We start from the raw sequence: 18,162 nt of genomic DNA, 5'->3' as shown, positions 1-18,162 counted from the left end.
TAGCTAAAGGAATGTAGGATTACTTACCAGAGGACAATTTGGTTGGTCTCAGATTGAAGGAGCCTGGTTAATAACCACCACCATTTGGCTTGCAAATGAGGTTTAAAGGGGTGCATTAGGACAAAGTTACTGCAGTTAAATACTCTAGCCCCTTCACCATAAAACTATCAAGTACTGTACAAATACACCACTACCAGGATTCTGATTTTTTTTTTAAGTAAACTTTAAAGAATTAAATCTGTACTTAATCAATGCTACCAAGAAGCAGATATCCCCACAAGAGTGTCACACAACGGTCATAAATATTTTATTTAAGTTCAAAATCTTAGTTACAGTTATACTGGCAATTAGAGGTTGGATCAAAACACGTGTCTAAAACTAATTGGTAGCAAATATAAGTTCTAGAAATTACATATGCCAAATTAGCTCCAACTTCAAGAAACTCATCTCCAAGGCAAGTTGCACACCAGGAGCAACTTGGAGGTGCTGCAATAAAAGGTTGGAGGATTTACAGTCACACTGTTTACCCTTTGGGCTGCCTGACCATTCAGTAACAAGAAAACTATCTATTTCGTTTTTGCATGCACACAAGATCTGACATACACAGTGCCATGCACCTGCCCATGAGTAGACTATATTAACCCTGGAGCCAAGACTGAATAAATGTGAAATCATAGCACTCCTTTATAGAAAAGGTTTGAGACTTGTAGGTGATTGGAAAAAAAATTAAGGAACATTTTAGGCCTGGTTAAGCCCAAGACACAGGCCCTTTCTGGAAGAGGGCTTGCTATCATTTCATTTACTTAACCACTTTTCACAAGTTTACTCCTAGGCTAATATACACCAACAGCAATTATGCTTGAGGAGCATAACAACCAGGCCATACAACAAAAACAATTGGCTCAAGTTCAAAATCTGGATTGAGGCACTGTATAGTCACAGCTGGATGTACAGTGAGAGCAGTCAGGGCAACTTAAAATTTATATTTTACTTACATATTATCACACAAATATTTCCATTTACTATTGCATAACTAGCATGTTTACATAAAATAACTTTTTAAAATGTGACCCAAGTAGCTGACACAGGTTCCAGGTAGATTATGGTATGACGGTTTGTTGAGTAACTAACCTTCCAACTTAAAATGGTAAAACAAAACCTGGAAATATGCAACTTCCAATGGTCTCAGAAGCCACCATCTGTAATTAAAATGCAACACCGATGGTATAGTGCATTTATCCAGTGAATAACTGAGCCATACAGACCAGGAGAGTCACAGAAGAAACCTGATCAAACACCAGAAGGGAAACAGAAAGCAATGAAGGTGAACAAGGCAAAAGAAACAAACGGAAATCCCATCGGAGAGAAGAGTAGAACTTCTTCAAGGTGGGGCATTTCTGGAAGAGAAATGGCAGTGAATTAAACTCTCAATCAAAAGCAGATGGTGGAAATCTGAAATAAAAACAGAAAATGCTGGAGAAGCTCAGCAAGTGAGGCAGCATCTGTGGAGAAAGAAACAGAGTTAATGTTTCAGGTCAAAGACCTTTCGTCAGAACTGGAAGAAGTTCCCAGTCTTTGCTGACTTAGCTTATCTCATCCAGGGCAACAGTAGGGTCGCTATACTTGGTCTCAGCACCCCATTGGCTAAGAGGGAAGTAAAAATTAATGGGCCAAGTTTCCTACCCCCAATCACTAAACAGTGATCCCTGCAAGAACGGTGCAAAGGTCAGGTGAAGGCAAAAATGGGCTCAGCTTTAATACCACTCTCCCCACAATGATCCAATAGTCTACACTCGCCATCAAGGCTCAAACATGTAGAGACCCCCTTGGATGAAGGGCCAGAAGAAGTAAACATCTTCAGGAAAGGAGGAGAAAATTGGAAAAACGTTTTTTTTTTCAAAATGCAACATCAATTGAAGCACGGTGACGCGTCTGCCAATTGTCCCGATTTATTTTTGGCCAGGTCAGAAATTTTAGTGGCACTTTTCCTACAACACGGCAGCCGTCTGCGTCAAATAACTGTTGGAACGGGAGATATCAGAAACAAGAGTCAGGAGCAAGCAGTTACTGAGTATCGTAGGCATTCGGGAACGTGCTGTCACCTGCAATCGCAACACCATCTCATGAACCAGTGAGGTAAATCATTCTGCTGCATTCCGCACCGATTCACAGTATTTGTTGAGCAGATGTTGTTATCACTACTGCCAGGATTTATTGATGGCACGTGGTGTGAAACTGCCCAGAACCTGGTGAAATTAACGAGAAACAACCACCTCGACACACAAAAAAAAAATGCACACTCTCCATCCACACACAGCTGTGTGAACACGTTATTTTAGTTTGGTTACAAACACTCGAGACTGTTTGCAACACATATTGCCCACACATGAACGTGTTATTTGCCTACCTGCCAGACAACTGGTTTGCCCTAATTGACAATAAATTCAAGAAACAATAGAGAGGAAGAGAAAAATCGAAGGAACGTTAAGCAAGTATTTACCAGCTACACATTATGCACTGGGCTTGATGCTGTGATTCATTCCATCCTTAATGATGGAATGTAAAACGGGAGCTTAAAACAGAAGTGAGATGGATTTTTTTTTTAAATCTGGGGGAGGGTGAGATTAGACAAAAAGGTGGATTCCGGAGGTAGGTTTAAGAGGATACAGAAACATTGGGGGAAAGAGAAACAACCGATCTATGAATGAAGCGAAGGACGAGTCCGCCTTATGGGCAGAGTAGCTGAGTATCACCTCAGAACGAGCTGCGCTTAAACCAATTCGCAAACATTCCGTGCACCGATGCCACATTTTTTGTGTCATTTAACGTGTAACCAGTAGCTACATCCCATAAACATCACTGTGGAGTTCGGCCACTGGCAAAAATTGCTCGGCAGTCTCGCATTCCAACAGTTTCATACTTTCCAAAAGTGCGTACGAAAAAATTACTTTTGAAAACAAAACACAGCCACAAAAATGTAAGAAATCGGTGCTACTCGCCTGTCACTGACGCCTTGGCCATTTCTCAGCGGTATATCGCAACTGCTGGTCTCCGTGCCTTGCAGATCCTCTTACAGAATGACCTATAGCGGCAGGTAGTTGTGTTTGATTCCCTATAGTGGGAGAGCCTTTCATTGCGAGTTGCCTCTCTCGTCTAACCACGACGTTTGGCCGCCTCTAGTGGAGCTGCCGAAGAACTGTCGCTGTCTGCAGGCTGCAAATAGCTACCTATTGCTGTATGACGATCAGAAGATCCAAACAGCAGACGACATAGACGGGGAAAAATCACTCACATTTCTGTTAAACCTGCATGGACAGGACCCTGAGATATTTGTCTCCCACGGTTACTACATCGCCTGCCTAGACATCCAATTTAACTAATTTGTTTTGTTTTGATCTTCCCTCCACCAGCCCCCAAGAATTTATCTGTCCTTGCTCAAGTCTTGTCTCCATCGAGATCTGTAATTATAAATAGTACTTATCACCGCCCTTTCACTGGGCTCATGCTATTGAAAATATGACTTACTTCAAAAGTAATGTTGCAGGTTGTCCAGACTAAGATTTCCTATTGAAAGTTCATGGATTTTTTAAAATAAATGACATAGTTGAACAGCTGGCTGAAAGTCTAGCTCTTAGATCACCTGTGGAGTTGTGATTCTAGTCTAGACTACAGGCAAGAAATGAAATCTCTGCATCTTAAAATAGAAGGGCCCAATTTTCCTTCTACACTGTGCAAGCAAGTGCAATGTGAAACACCCTTATCCGGCCGGCAGCCCCTTTCCCTTGAGCCCACCTCGGCCTGGACTTTCCTCCACATTCACGCCCAGAGAGAGGTGTAATCTGGGCGCAGACAAATTACATGGCTTAAAAGATTGCGGAATTTTGGGCATAAGTGAGTTAAGTGCGTAACTATGGTTACACGCAAATCGCCTCGATCTTTTACGTCCGTCTGTCAAACCCTTTTTCCGAATGAATCACAGCCCACAAAACTGGCCACACGCCCGAGTCCCAAATGTGAGTATCCTCAAATTGCGCTTGCTCAGAGGCTCTCTCAATATTGTGACCAGATTTTCAGGCGCAACAGGGGAAAAAGTAATTCTTCTGGTGTGTAATTGCAATTTTTTGAGCGTTTTTTTAAAAAAAAATATCCTCACTGGGACTTGCTCTGTATTTTCTGGTTCTTTGAATAGATTTTTATGCCATATGTATGTCACATTAAAAATTGAAAAGCTTCCCGATTGCAGTTTCTTAAACATGCTATGCTTGATGTGCATAAATGATGGTTAAATGTTGAAACTTAAATTTTCATACTTAAAGAAGGAATATATGGTGTGAGTTCGGCCCTTTCCTTGGGCCTTGATTGTTTACGCTGATTTATGCCCATTTTAAGTTTGGGTGTATTCTAATAGATTGGGACGATACTTGGGTGTCACTTGACATCAGCGCATTTTCAGGTGTAATTTCCGGGTTGCATCCAAGGAGGGAACACCAGGCCGTTATGTAGATTTGAATGAGAACAGTTTAGCATTCATTTGACCTATTGGATTGTGAGGCTGTGGAATGTACTATCAGAGTTAGTGATTGAAGCAGAGATCATTTCAACATTTAAGAGTAAGTTAGATAGGTGATTGAAAGAAAGGGGAATAAAAGAAAATGGGAATAGGATGGGCACTTGGTTAGGATAAACACCAATGCAGACTGGTTCGAATGAATGTCCAAGTTTTAATTTCTATTTATTTCTGCGTATTTCTGATTGCTCATATTTAGTACTTTGGCATATACTCAGGTGACATTAGAGTGTCAGTTCGAATGCTCGGTGACTGGTGGGTACTGCAAGGCACCTTTTGCATGCTTCACTCACCAACCTCCATAACTGCTATGTTTATAAAATTGTTTATTAATAGCTATTAATTTAGGCCAGTAGCAGCTCCCCTCCAGTTCTCTATGTTCTCAAGTGAACTACAGAGTCATATCATCAATCCGAATGCACTGTTATACTAGTACCTTAGAGTCACAGCAAAGCATAAATCACTTCACTGTGACAGTAAGTTCTGTATAAATGCACCATTAGTCTGATTCACTCACTTTTAAATTACAGGTTTCTGTTCGTCTTATTTTAAGAATATTTTCCCTTGAAATGAACGCTATGATATAATGAGAATATTCAAGTAATTTGCTAAACATACCAAAGCATATGCTAACATATAACATGTTGTACCAAATACTGACAACTAATAATTGATAACATTTTGCACAAAGCCTTTAGAAGTGGCCAAGAATTTACTCTGCCTTCAAAACAAGTACATTGTAGCAACAAACCTGCTCCTACTAATGTATTTTTTTTAAAAAGGAAAATACTGCAGATGTTGGAAATCTGAAACAAAAACAGAAAATGCTGGAAATACCTAGCAAGTCAGACATCATCTATGGACAGAACAGACAAGCTCATGTTTCAGGTGTGGACCCCTCATCAGAACTGCAATGTATTCATTTCCTTACATTACTTTAGCACAGTTGCATACCAGTTGTAAGTCCATGCAATGCATAATTTGGCAGTCAGGAGTGCACATCGTGCCATCAGAGGCCAAATGTCATAGTGGCAATAGTCCAATGAACTATTTCCCTTGGATGTCACTTCTTAAAGGTGATTACATCCTCCAGAGAGCCAGTGAGGCATGAAAGCTATTCAGTTATGTGGTGTCTTGTCCAAAAGTTATTTATCTACCCAGACGCATACATAATAGATATCTATGGGTGAGCTGCAAGGGAGATAGACAATCAAAATGGTTTAGCTGTCATCACAAAGCAATCACGAGGGAAGCTGCAGCATTTAACAATGTCATCTGAACCCTGTAATTTGTATAAATATCTTGAACTCATTCATTTCCAACTATGATTGTATCTAATTTTTTTATCTAAGAAGACTGTCCATTTAATTCATGGAAGGAGCTATGTCAGTACATTTCTTTCATTCTCTGAAGTATTTTGATATCAATAAAAGTTGGATTACCTACCTTGTAGGGTCCTTTTCATTCTTCAAATAATATGCATGCTCCATACACCATAGGAACCAAGTCTAACTTGACAATTTCAGGAAAAGCAAAATACTGCAGATGCTGGAAATCTGAAGTAAAAACAGAAAATGCTGGAAATACTCAGCAATTCAGGCATCATCTAAAGAGAAAGTAACAGATCAATGACCTTTTGTCAGAACTGGAAGAAGTGAAAGATTTAACCGTTTTTTTTACCAAGTACAGAGCCAGGCAAAGGGAGGGGGGAGGAAGGGGAGGAGAGGGGAGGAAAGAACAAAAGGGAATGTCTGTGATAGGGTGGAGGGCAGGAGTGATTAAATAACATAAGGACTGATGGTACAAGGCAAGGAGAGTGATCATGATCATTTCAGCACTGCTATATTATGTAAAGCCCTTGGACTTCCACATAATACCAGTTCATTTTGATCTGAAACTGAATAACCACAGACCTGTAACTTCCCAAAACTGTCAGGATTGTGGTGCCTGGAAGATGCACAACATTAAAACAATAAAGAATACCCTACAAAGTAGATAATCTATCACTCTTCATTAAGCACCCACCATGTACTATAGGAGCCTACCAAAGTAGTATCATTTAGAAGGGGGTCCACAGAGAAGCTTTTACCCTAGGTGTAAGAACAGATCTGCCATGTGCTGTAATTAAATCTCAACAGTAATGTCCAGTAATTGTATGGAGATTACTACAACTGGCAGCCTTGCAACCACTGTCAATTGAAAAATGATTAACAGATGCTCAGGAAGCAGCCATGAAGTAGGTGGGCTGACCCTTAACCTGCCTTTGAGTTGTCCCTGTAAGAAAATAGCAGCCCAGAATGCATTAAACCACACATTTAGCCACCCACTGCTTTATTGTCAGCTTGCCTTGGGCCTTAGCACCATAGGAAATGAAAAATCTCCAGACTTTAAATATTGCTTTGTGTGAGACATAAAATAGAGATCTGTGAATACCTACAGAATGGGAACAACATTCCAGTTCCGATTTCTATGGCAGTGGAGAAAATGATGGGACAACAATTTCCCTCTAAAAATGAAACTGAGAAGTGGCATTAGGTTTAAAAACTCCCAATAAGACCTAAGAATTTCACGGCAGAATGCCAGACCAAATATGACTGATCTATAATAGTTTACGGTTTACTCCTCTGTGATCCAAAATTAATGCTAAAGGCAGCATATTTATTTTCCCAGGTAAGAAAATTAAGCTACCATGTTCAAAAAGGTTAGAACAATGAATACATAAATTCGTGAAGAACTAAATTAAGGTCCCAAATGGGAACCAGTGAGGGCCTAACTGAGCAAAGTTTCTGGCCCTGGCTCCTCTTCCCACTAGGTTGACCTGGAGGGAAAGCCTCAACCATTTTCCTGCTCAGGCTCGTGGTTAAAATAGCAGTTGGGGCCTGATGATGTCGTGGGAACCCAATCTGCATATTTAAAAAAGTTGCCAGCTAGTTTCTGGCGGGTAGCCTTCTGAGCAGGTTAAAATCGAAGCCTGCAGGAAGGGAGCAAGACGTCGGCGGACGAGTCCCCCGAGTGATGTTAACTGCCTGCCCACCCGGGTTCTGTCGGACGGGCAGGGTTAAAATTGCCCCGACAGATTAACCAACTGTGTTTTCTTTTGGTTATAGTTAGGAATCCAAAACAATGATTGCCTCTAGAAAACTTTAAGTCAGAAAGGTCTTTGCTCATTATTTTAGTTTGTTTTTCCAAATGATTTTGAATCCTAGCTAAAAATATCAAGTAATTTTACTAGTTTAGCCACCTATTATCTATTTGCAGATTTCAGGTTACGGCAAGATCAGACTTAACGCCAACACCCCATAAAGGTTGACATCTGCAATCACTTGCTGAATGGTCATTTATGTGAGGTTCCAGAGGACTGCTGGTGATTGTGGCATTGTACCTAATGTTTAGTCATTGCTTTCAGGAGAGAAATAAATAAGGAGACAAAATGTAAGGGGAGAACATTTTTGAAAAATTCTTATCATTTCTGTTACTCACTATAGTATCAAGCATCTTATTGTAACCCCTTCTCTCTCCCATGTTGGTTGGACACTTGCAGTTATGACTGTGGAGGGCTTTCATTTGTTGCTTTACACACTGTGGTCGTTGCCCTGCATTACACCTTCTTTGATTGGTTTCTCGCTCCTTACCCTCAGACCACAATGTAGTCTGGGTTTGTTCTTAACCATTCTAAGCAGGTTCAAAATACTCCAGCTCTTTCAGTTGCATCTTATTTACCGCTTTCACCATGGCAACCTCCAGTACACTTTGTATGTTGGTGGCTCCTGATACCATGAATGATAATTGGATCTTTGTTTTGGATTGGGAGTGAATTCGCATTATGTTTTCCAGAACAGGAAAAACAGAACTGTTACAATACTAATTTAATAGTCAACAATTTAAAAAGTGAGTCAGAGATTTTGTCTAACAACTAACTGAGAGCAATAAATTGCACACTGGAATTTTGCTATATCTTCAGTCTAACAAATGGCAAAAAATATCAGGGGCTAAAACAGATTTGTACAGTCAAAATAACTAATCAAACATGAACAGTCCAGCAAAATAATTTTCCAGTGCATAAAGAGTCATTTCTGTGCATGTGTTCAGCTTCTGAGGGTTGGGATTATGGCAGTGGAAATGGAGACTTCTGTTTTATGAAGGAGCTTGGCAGAAGCCTTTGTCAGTGAGGGACTTTGTGAGTGCTTTGGGTGGGAGACCAGGCAGATATAGTGACCTTTATTTGTGAATGAATCTTTATTTATTGAAAGCACTGGGCTATTGGTTATCCTGTCCTATATCTTCTATTTCCTGTGCGCCTCCTGTGCTGTCATTATCATGCTTTCGCCCCTCTTCATCTTCATTGCCTTCAGCTTCCAGAAGTAGCAAGCCTGCCTTCATTGTGACATTATACAGTACGCAGCAATCTACAATGATTCTTGAGACCCTCGCTAGAGAAATTGCAGGGCTCCACCAGATTTATCCAGGCATCTAAAACGGGACTTGAGAATTCCTATAGTTTCTTCTATGACATTTCTTGTAGTGGTATGGGCCTCATTGTATCTGTTGTCCTCCTCAGTCTGTGGAAGCCTTACTGGAGTAATCAGCCTTAATTGCAGAGGTTGTCATACGGGGCTTTGAGTGCAACATGCATTCTATCAATTGCCCCTTTCATCTATGGGCACCCTGCCAGTCTGTAGCACTGGACAGCTTTCTGTTCGTCTGCTTCCAGTGGAAAGGTGTAAAATGTGCAGCAGTGATCTTCTTGATGCAATGATGAACAGGTGGCTGACCAGTGTGGCAAAGAGCACCTGGTGCTGCCTGGAAGGATCGAGATGCAAAGAAATTGAAGGCAATGGTGACATTGTTTGGTAAAGGCAATGCTGTTCTCCTGGTAAAAGTGGGCTGCAGATCTTCAACCAGCAGTTGATTTATTTCTCTAATAACCTTCAGGGAAAAATACTGCCTTCTGAGTCAGAAATATTTAAGTAAGACCTTTTCGGTTTATAGACCCTGATGAGTGGATATAAGCATGTAGGGAAGAGATATCTTCTATGAAGCTTGACTTTAAGTCCCTCCAATCTAGTTATTTCCATGTCCTCATCCTCCTTCTCTTCATAGCATAATACATGGATACCCATTGGAAAATCCAGGTCCCCAATGCAAAACAAGACTTTAAGCAGAGTGAAATGAGCAGCAAAAGACATAACTGCACCTCTAATGCACTAAAGAGATCGTTATGTAGGCAAGGTAATACCATCCTTCAGTAGCAGCGCACAAAATGACCTCTTCGTTATGGTATCCATCTCAGGGAGACCTTTCTGTAGCTCCTCCCGCCACTTACATAGTGGTGGTAATTCTTCAGGGTTGGAGTTGGGGAGAATGGCTCAAAGGGGTTAGCACGCTTGAATAGGGCTTCTGGCAAGCCTTAGACTGGTGCTTTTTGAGGAGAATGCAGATGCAGATTTTTTTTGAAGCTTTAGCTGCTAAGAACCCATTTTACCTGGACTAAAATATCATGAAGAGGACCTCATAAAATACAATGAGGAAGCAATTATACATCCTTAGGAATCTTAGCTGGTTCTTCACTTAAGTGTTTTCGGACACAAAAGTATGACCCCTGCTAACAAAACCCCTACACAGTTCACAATAATTCAAAATGCACAATCCAAGTCATACCTAGATAAAAACGGCTGAATGGTCACAAGATAGACAAAGTATCTTTGAACATTCATTTTAGATTTCAAAAAGCAAGTGTAATCCATATGGGTCACCACAGCTCTTAAACATATGTAGAAATCTAATAGGATAACATTTCTGTATTTATCACAGTATGATTCTATTTACAAATGTATCAGAACTGAGGTGTAGTCACTAAAATAGTGATACACCACAGCATTAGATGTCTCCTTAGAGAAACTATGTCTACTGTGTACCATTAGACAGTGATAGTGTTTGAGTCCTCACATATAATAGGAGATATACATATTGCTTTTAGAATTACTTTATGTGGGTTACAGCTTGGTTCTAATTGATCAGAGGTCCACCTTACAAATCCTATGCCTTTTGCCATTGGGTAGCACTGTACATTCGAATACGGTAAGTTATATATAGTTTGAGTATTTCCAGCATTTTCTGTTTTTATACAGTTTCAGTGTCTGTTTCTGCAATACTCTACTTCTGTAGAAAAGCATTAACAGTCTGCTTCAGGTACCACATATCACAATAATAGAACTCCTTTCAATATAGAAATAAATTGCACCACCACCAAGTGGCAAGAATCTGCTTATTGATCCAGAGGAGATGGGAGAGCTTATAAAGACGAAGGGGAAAGAGGCCAATGGAAAAGTGAAACATCTAATAGAAAATGACAATCTCAAAACAGACGGAGAACAAAAAAGGCTGAGGTTCTGATCACTCACAAGAAGCTCAGACCTTTTCAGGAACAGTAATGTTCAATGCAAAATGACAAGGGACCAGTAGCCGACAATTGTTTTTGCACTCAATTTGCGATTTTTAAAATAATTTTTAAAAATAAAAAGTCATGATTTTAGTAGTAAATATAGCTTAGGAGAAAGAATTCATTACTCATACACAATTATATTGCTCTTGAATTGTGTAAAATTACTTCTGCAACTCACCGTAATCTGTGTGATATTGCATTACTCTTTATTCTATAAATATCACAGCAGTATGCTTGCTTCAGCTGTACCTGCACTAAAATGTCACTACAGTATGACTGTAGACTGATGTAGGAGTTTTTATGTCATTCACAAGCTTCATCACAATCAAAATGTGGCTATCACTTATTGATTGCTCACTTGAGGTATAAAAAATCCTATAACACATCTGGTGCAGAGTATTTTCTCTATGTCCTTGGTCAGAAATGGCACAGGCCAGCAGTTCTGCACTGAATGATAATGTATCCAAAATTGAAAGAAAAGATAAATATCCAGTCATATACCATCTCAACATTGATTAAATTACATATGGACATAGATGACTGCACAGCACATTATTTGGTTATTTCTTTCATTTTAGCCAATGCCACCCCGAAAGTCATTCAGCTTAGAAAGCAATACAAATCCCTGCTATAAATCAATGAATAAAATACAGGTTCAAATATTGGGGCTGGTTTTCCTGAGTTGAGTAGAATGGTCTATACTCTCTGGAGTTTAGAAGAATGAGAGGTGATTTCATTGAAACATATAAGATTATGAGAGGGCTTGACAGGGTAGATGCTTAGAGATTGCTTCCCCTGGCTAGAGAGTCTAGAACTAGGGGGCATAATCACAGGATATCGGTTCGGCCATTCAAGACTGAGATGAGGAGGGCTTTTTTCACTCAAAGGGTTATGAATCTTTGGAATTCTCTACCCCAGAGGGCTGTGGGTGCTGAGTCATTGAATATATTCATGATGTGGAGATGCCGGTGATGGACTGGGGTTGACAATTGTAAACAATTTTACAACACCAAGTTATAGTCCAACAAATTTATTTTTAATTCCACAAGCTTTCGGAGGCTTCCTCCTTCGTCAGGTGAACGGTATGGAAATGACATTTTCGAATCCTTCGCATTTTAAAATCCCAGAACAATGCCTGGTGATTACTGCCCGTTGCCAAGGCAATCACAGTGAGCAGACAGAAAGGTGTCACCTAAAAAGGCCACCGAATATACAAACCCCCAAAAAAAAAGAGAGAGAGAGAGAAGGAAGACAGTCAATGACCCGTTATATTAAAAACAGATAACATTTGTTCGCTGGTGGGGTCACGTGTAGTGTGACATGAACCCAAGATCCCGGTTGAGGCCGTCCTCATGGGTGCGGAACTTGGCTATCAATTTCTGCTCGACGATTTTGCGTTGTCGTGTGTCTCGAAGGCCGCCTTGGAGTACGCTTACCCAAAGGTCGGTGGCTGAATGTCCATAACTGCAGAAGTGTTCCCCGACAGGGAGAGAACCCTCCTGTTTGGCGATTGTTGTGCGGTGTCCGTTCATCCGTTGTCGCAGCATCTGCATGGTCTCGCCAATGTACCATGCTCTGGGGCATCCTTTCCTGCAACGTATGAGGTAGACAACGTTGGCCGAGTCACAGGAGTATGAACCGTGCACCTGGTGGGTGGTGTCCTCTCGTGTGATGGTGGTATCTGTGTCGATGATCTGGCATGTCTTGCAGAGGTTACCGTGGCAGGGTTGTGTGGTGTCGTGGACGCTGTTCTCCTGAAGGCTGGGTAATTTGCTGCGAACGATGGTTTGTTTGAGGTTGGGTGGCTGTTTAAAGGCGAGTAGTGGAGGTATGGGGATGGCCATAGCGAGGTGTTCGTCATCATTGATGACATGTTGAAGGCTGCGGAGAACATGGCGTAGTTTCTCCGCTCCAGGGAAGTACTGGACAACGAAGGGTACTCTGTTGGTTGCATCCCGTGTTAGTCTTCTGAGGAGGTCTACGCGATTTTTCGCTGTGGCCCGTCGGAACTGTCGATCGATGAGTCGAGCATCATATCCCGTTCTTACTGGGGGGTCTTTCAGCGTCTGTAGGTGTCCATCGCGTTCCTCCTCGTCTGAGCAGACCCTGTGTATTTGCAGGGCCTGTCCATAGGGGATGGCCTCTTTGACGTGGTTAGGGTGGAAGCTGGAAAAGTGGAGCATCGTGAGGTTGTCCGTGGGCTTGCGGTAGAGTGAGGTGCTGAGGTGCCCGTCTTTGATGGAGATTCGTGTGTCCAAGAAAGAAACTGATTCTGAGGAGTAGTCCATGGTGAGCTTGATGGTGGGATGGAACTTGTTGATGTTATCGTGTAGTCTCTTTAGTGATTCCTCACCGTGGGTCCATAGAAAGAAAATGTCGTCGATGTATCTGGTGTATAGCGTTGGTTGGAGGTCCTGTGCAGTGAAGAAGTCCTGCTCGAACTTGTGCATGAAAATGTTGGCGTATTGGGGTGCAAATTTGGTCCCCATGGCTGTTCCGTGTGTTTGGGTAAAGAACTGGTTATTGAAGGTGAAGACATTGTGATCCAGGATGAAGCGGATGAGTTGTAGGATGGCGTCTGGAGATTGGCTGCTGTTGGTGTTGAGTATTGATGCTGTCGCAGCGATGCCGTCATCGTGGGGGATACTGGTGTAGAGTGCCGAGACGTCCATCGTGGTGAGAAGTGTTCCTGGTTCAACAGGTCCGTGGGTACTGAGTTTTTGTAAATAACCAGTAAATAACCATAACTTCAATAACCAGTTCTTTACCCAAACACACGGAACAGCCATGGGGACCAAATCCGCACCCCAATACGCCAACATTTTCATGCACAAGTTCGAGCAGGACTTCTTCACTGCACAGGACCTCCAACCAACACTATACACCAGATACATCGACGACATTTTCTTTCTATGGACCCACGGTGAGGACCCACGGTGAGGAATCACTAAAGAGACTACACGATAACATCAACAAGTTCCATCCCACCATCAAGCTCACCATGGACTACTCCTCAGAATCAGTTTCTTTCTTGGACACACGAATCTCCATCAAAGACGGGCACCTCAGCACCTCACTCTACCGCAAGCCCACGGACAACCTCACGATGCTCCACTTTTCCAGCTTCCACCCTAACCACGTCAAAGAGGCCATCCCCTGTGGACAGGCCCTGCGAATACACAGGGTCTGCTCAGACGAGGAGGAACGCAATGGACACCTACAGACGCTGAAAGACCCCCCAGTAAGAACGGGATATGATGCTCGACTCATCGATCGACAGTTCCGACGGGCCACAGCGAAAAATCGCGTAGACCTCCTCAGAAGACTAACACGGGACGCAACCAACAGAGTACCCTTCGTCGTCCAGTACTTCCCCGGAGCGGAGAAACTACGCCATGTTCTCCGCAGCCTTCAACATGTCATCAATGATGACGAACACCTCGCTATGGCCATCCCCACACCTCCACTACTCGCCTTTAAACAGCCACCCAACCTGAAACAAACCATCGTTCGCAGCAAATTACCCAGCCTTCAGGAGAACAGCGTCCACGACACCACACAACCCTACCACGGTAACCTCTGCAAGACATGCCAGATCATCGACACAGATACCACCATCACACGAGAGGACACCACCCACCAGGTGCACGGTTCATACTCCTGTGACTCGGCCAACGTTGTCTACCTCATACGTTGCAGGAAAGGATGCCCCAGAGCATGGTACATTGGCGAGACCATGCAGACGCTGCGACAACGGATGAACGGACACCGCACAACAATCGCCAAACAGGAGGGTTCTCTCCCTGTCGGGGAACACTTCAGCAGTCATGGACATTCAGCCACCGACCTTCGGGTAAGCGTACTCCAAGGCGGCCTTCGAGACACACGACAACGCAAAATCGTCGAGCAGAAATTGATAGCCAAGTTCCGCACCCATGAGGACGGCCTCAACCGGGATCTTGGGTTCATGTCACACTACAAGTGACCCCACCAGCGAACAAATGTTATCTGTTTTTAATATAACGGGTCATTGACTGTCTTCCTTCTCTCTCTCTCTCTTTTTTTTTTGGGGGTTTGTATATTCGGTGGCCTTTTTAGGTGACACCTTTCTGTCTGCTCACTGTGATTGCCTTGGCAACGGGCAGTAATCACCAGGCATTGTTCTGGGATTTTAAAATGCGAAGGATTCGAAAATGTCATTTCCATACCGTTCACCTGACGAAGGAGGAAGCCTCCGAAAGCTTGTGGAATTAAAAATAAATTTGTTGGACTATAACTTGGTGTTACGAATATATTCATGGCTGAGATAGATAGATTTTTGGACTCTAGCAGAATCAAGGGATATGGGGATTGGGCGGGAAAGTGGAGTTGAGGTTGAAGATCAGCCATAATCTGATTGAGTGGTGCAGCAGGCTCGAGGGGCCATATGGCCTACTCCCACTCCTATTTTTTATGTTCCAATAATGTTTGTCCTTGAACAGGGTAAAGATCCATTTGAGGTCCTTGCCTCTTTACATGGCTCCAGGACATTTGTGGCTTCTCAGGGGGAGGGAAAAGCAGCAGTGCCTGCTTTTGGTACACACAGGCCCCTTGCAGCCACATATGAGGTGGGAGAGGCCTACCTTCCCCCCCATTTTCCTTAAGTCAGCTTATTGGGCACCCAAGAGGAGGGCCACCTGAAGAAACTCACTGATGGGACTAATGCTGGGATCCAGGCAGACAGAAGATCTGCAGAGGTCCTGGGACAACCTGAAGATGCAAGGAGGCACCAGATATGTTTATAATTTTACTTTCTCAGCATGATCTTTAGGCCACAGGGCCTTCTGTCTACTCTCCAGCAGTGCAACTCTCAGGCCTTCAGCGGTACTTGAACAATCTCTCCATTTTACCAGCAGTAGGCCTGTGCCAGAGTTATTAATGGCCCAAGACAGGAAATAACGGAGCACGGGGGAGGGGGTAGGGGATGGAGGGGAAGAGGATGGGGAGGGGGGATGGGGAGGGGAAAAGGTCAGAGAGGGAACAGGGGAGGAGGAGGGGGTACTGGGGAGGGGGAGAGCAAGAAAATTGGCCTCATTATTTTTAGAAAGATAAAATTTTAGTTAAAATCTTTGTGATTTTTTTGAAGAGGTGACTAAAGTAGTGGACACGGGAATGTCAATAGATGTTATTTATATGGACTTCTAGAAGGCATTTGATAAAGTCCCACATAAGAGACTGTTAGCTAAGATAGAAGCCCATGGAATCGAGGGAAAAGTATGGACTTGGTTAGGAAGTTGGCTGAAAGAAAGGTGACAGAGAGTAGGGATAATGGGTAGGTACTCACATTGGCAGGATGTGACTAGTGGAGTCCCGCAGGGATCTGTCTTGGGGCCTCAATTATTCACAATATTTATTAACGACTTAGATGAAGGCATAGAAAGTCTCATATCTAAGTTTGCCGATGACACAAAGATTGGTGACATTGTAAGCAGTGTAGATGAAAACATAAAATTACAAAGGGATATTGATAGATTAGGTGAATGGGCAAAACTGTGGCAAATGGAATTCAATGTAGACAAATGTGAGGTCATCCACTTTGGATCAAAAAAGGATAGAACAGGGTACTTTCTAAATGGTAAAAAGTTAAAAACAGTGGATGTCCAAAGGGACCTAGAGGTACAGGTACATAGATCATTGAAGTGTCATGAGCAGGTGCAGAAAATAATCAAGGCGGCTAATGGAATGCTGGCCTTAATATCTAGAGGACTAGAGTACAAGGAGGCAGAAGTTATGCTGCAGCTATACAAAACTCTGGTTAGACCGCACCTGGAGTACTGTGAGCAGTTCTGGGCACCGCACCTTCGGAAGGACATATTGGCCTTGGAGGGAGTGCAACGTAGGTTTACTAGAATGATACCCGGACTTCAAGGGTTAAGTTAGGAGGAGAGATTACACAAATTGGGGTTGTATTCTCTAGAGTTTAGAAGGTTAAGGGGTGATCTGATCGAAGTTTATAAGATATTAAGGGGAACAGATAAGGTGGATAGAGAGAAACTATTTCCGCTGGTTGGGGATTCTAGGAGTAGGGGGCACAGTCTAAAAATTAGAGCCAGACCTTTCAGGAGTGAGTTTAGAAAACATTTCTACACACAAAGGGTGGTAGAAGTTTGGAACTCTCTTCCACAAATGGCAATTGATGCTAGCTCAATTGCTAAATTTAAATCTGAGATAGATAGCTTTTTGGTATTAAGGGATATGGGCCAAAGGCAGGTATATGGAGTTAAGATCATGGCTGATCTGTGATCTATCAAATGGTGGAGCAGGCTTGAGGGGCTGAATGGCCGACTCCTGTTCCTATGTTCCTAGATAGAAAAACTAATTTCAAGAGTGTTGCCATTTCCATCATGCACTTGTAACGTCCCTTATCATCTCCATGCAGCTGCAATTAGGTCATTTGCTATATTCACGAGACTAAAAATCACAGATGGTATGGTGGATATTGAGTCTTTAGCAGTGAATAGGTGGGATATTTCACTTGACACAATTTAATTTTACACTACAAACTGCACTTCTACATTAAAATATTGGTTAGCTCAATCTATACTATCCAACATAGAACAAGAGATAATAAAAATGAAAATATTAGAATGTTATTACTATGAGCAGAATCAGGTCTGAGCTATCGGTGCCTTTTTTCTTTCATGTTTCCACTCACTTAAAATAAAAGTAACAACACGCAAATAGTGCAACTTACCTTTTATTTATTTTTAAGATGAGGACCTGGATATTTCACTGTTATATATGCTATTAATTTGTAATATAATGAAGTTTAAACTACTGCAATCTGCCATTACATTAACACCAACGCTGTAATTCTTCATCTCAGCACAATTAGTATGCATGGGCTCTTTTCTTAACTGTTCAATTACTTTGGCACTACTGTTTGAGTAAGAATTCCATTAAAATCCATCATCCTGTTTGCGTTTGTGCTAAAAATGGGCATCCTATCCAATGAAGTCACTATCATCCGTCCTATTTTATCGAGCACTTGTAATTTTCCATTAAATTAGAAAGACAAGTGATAAACCATGTGGCGCCATAGGTACAATTATTGAACATTAGGTTCTGTTCTCTCCACACGGCTAATCCTTCCAGCTCTCAGGTCATTTTCTAC

The sequence above is a fragment of the Heptranchias perlo genome, chromosome 28 (genome assembly GCF_035084215.1).
Source record: "Heptranchias perlo isolate sHepPer1 chromosome 28, sHepPer1.hap1, whole genome shotgun sequence".
Lineage (NCBI taxonomy): Eukaryota > Metazoa > Chordata > Chondrichthyes > Hexanchiformes > Hexanchidae > Heptranchias > Heptranchias perlo.
Note: the sequence above shows the minus strand (reverse complement) of the source record.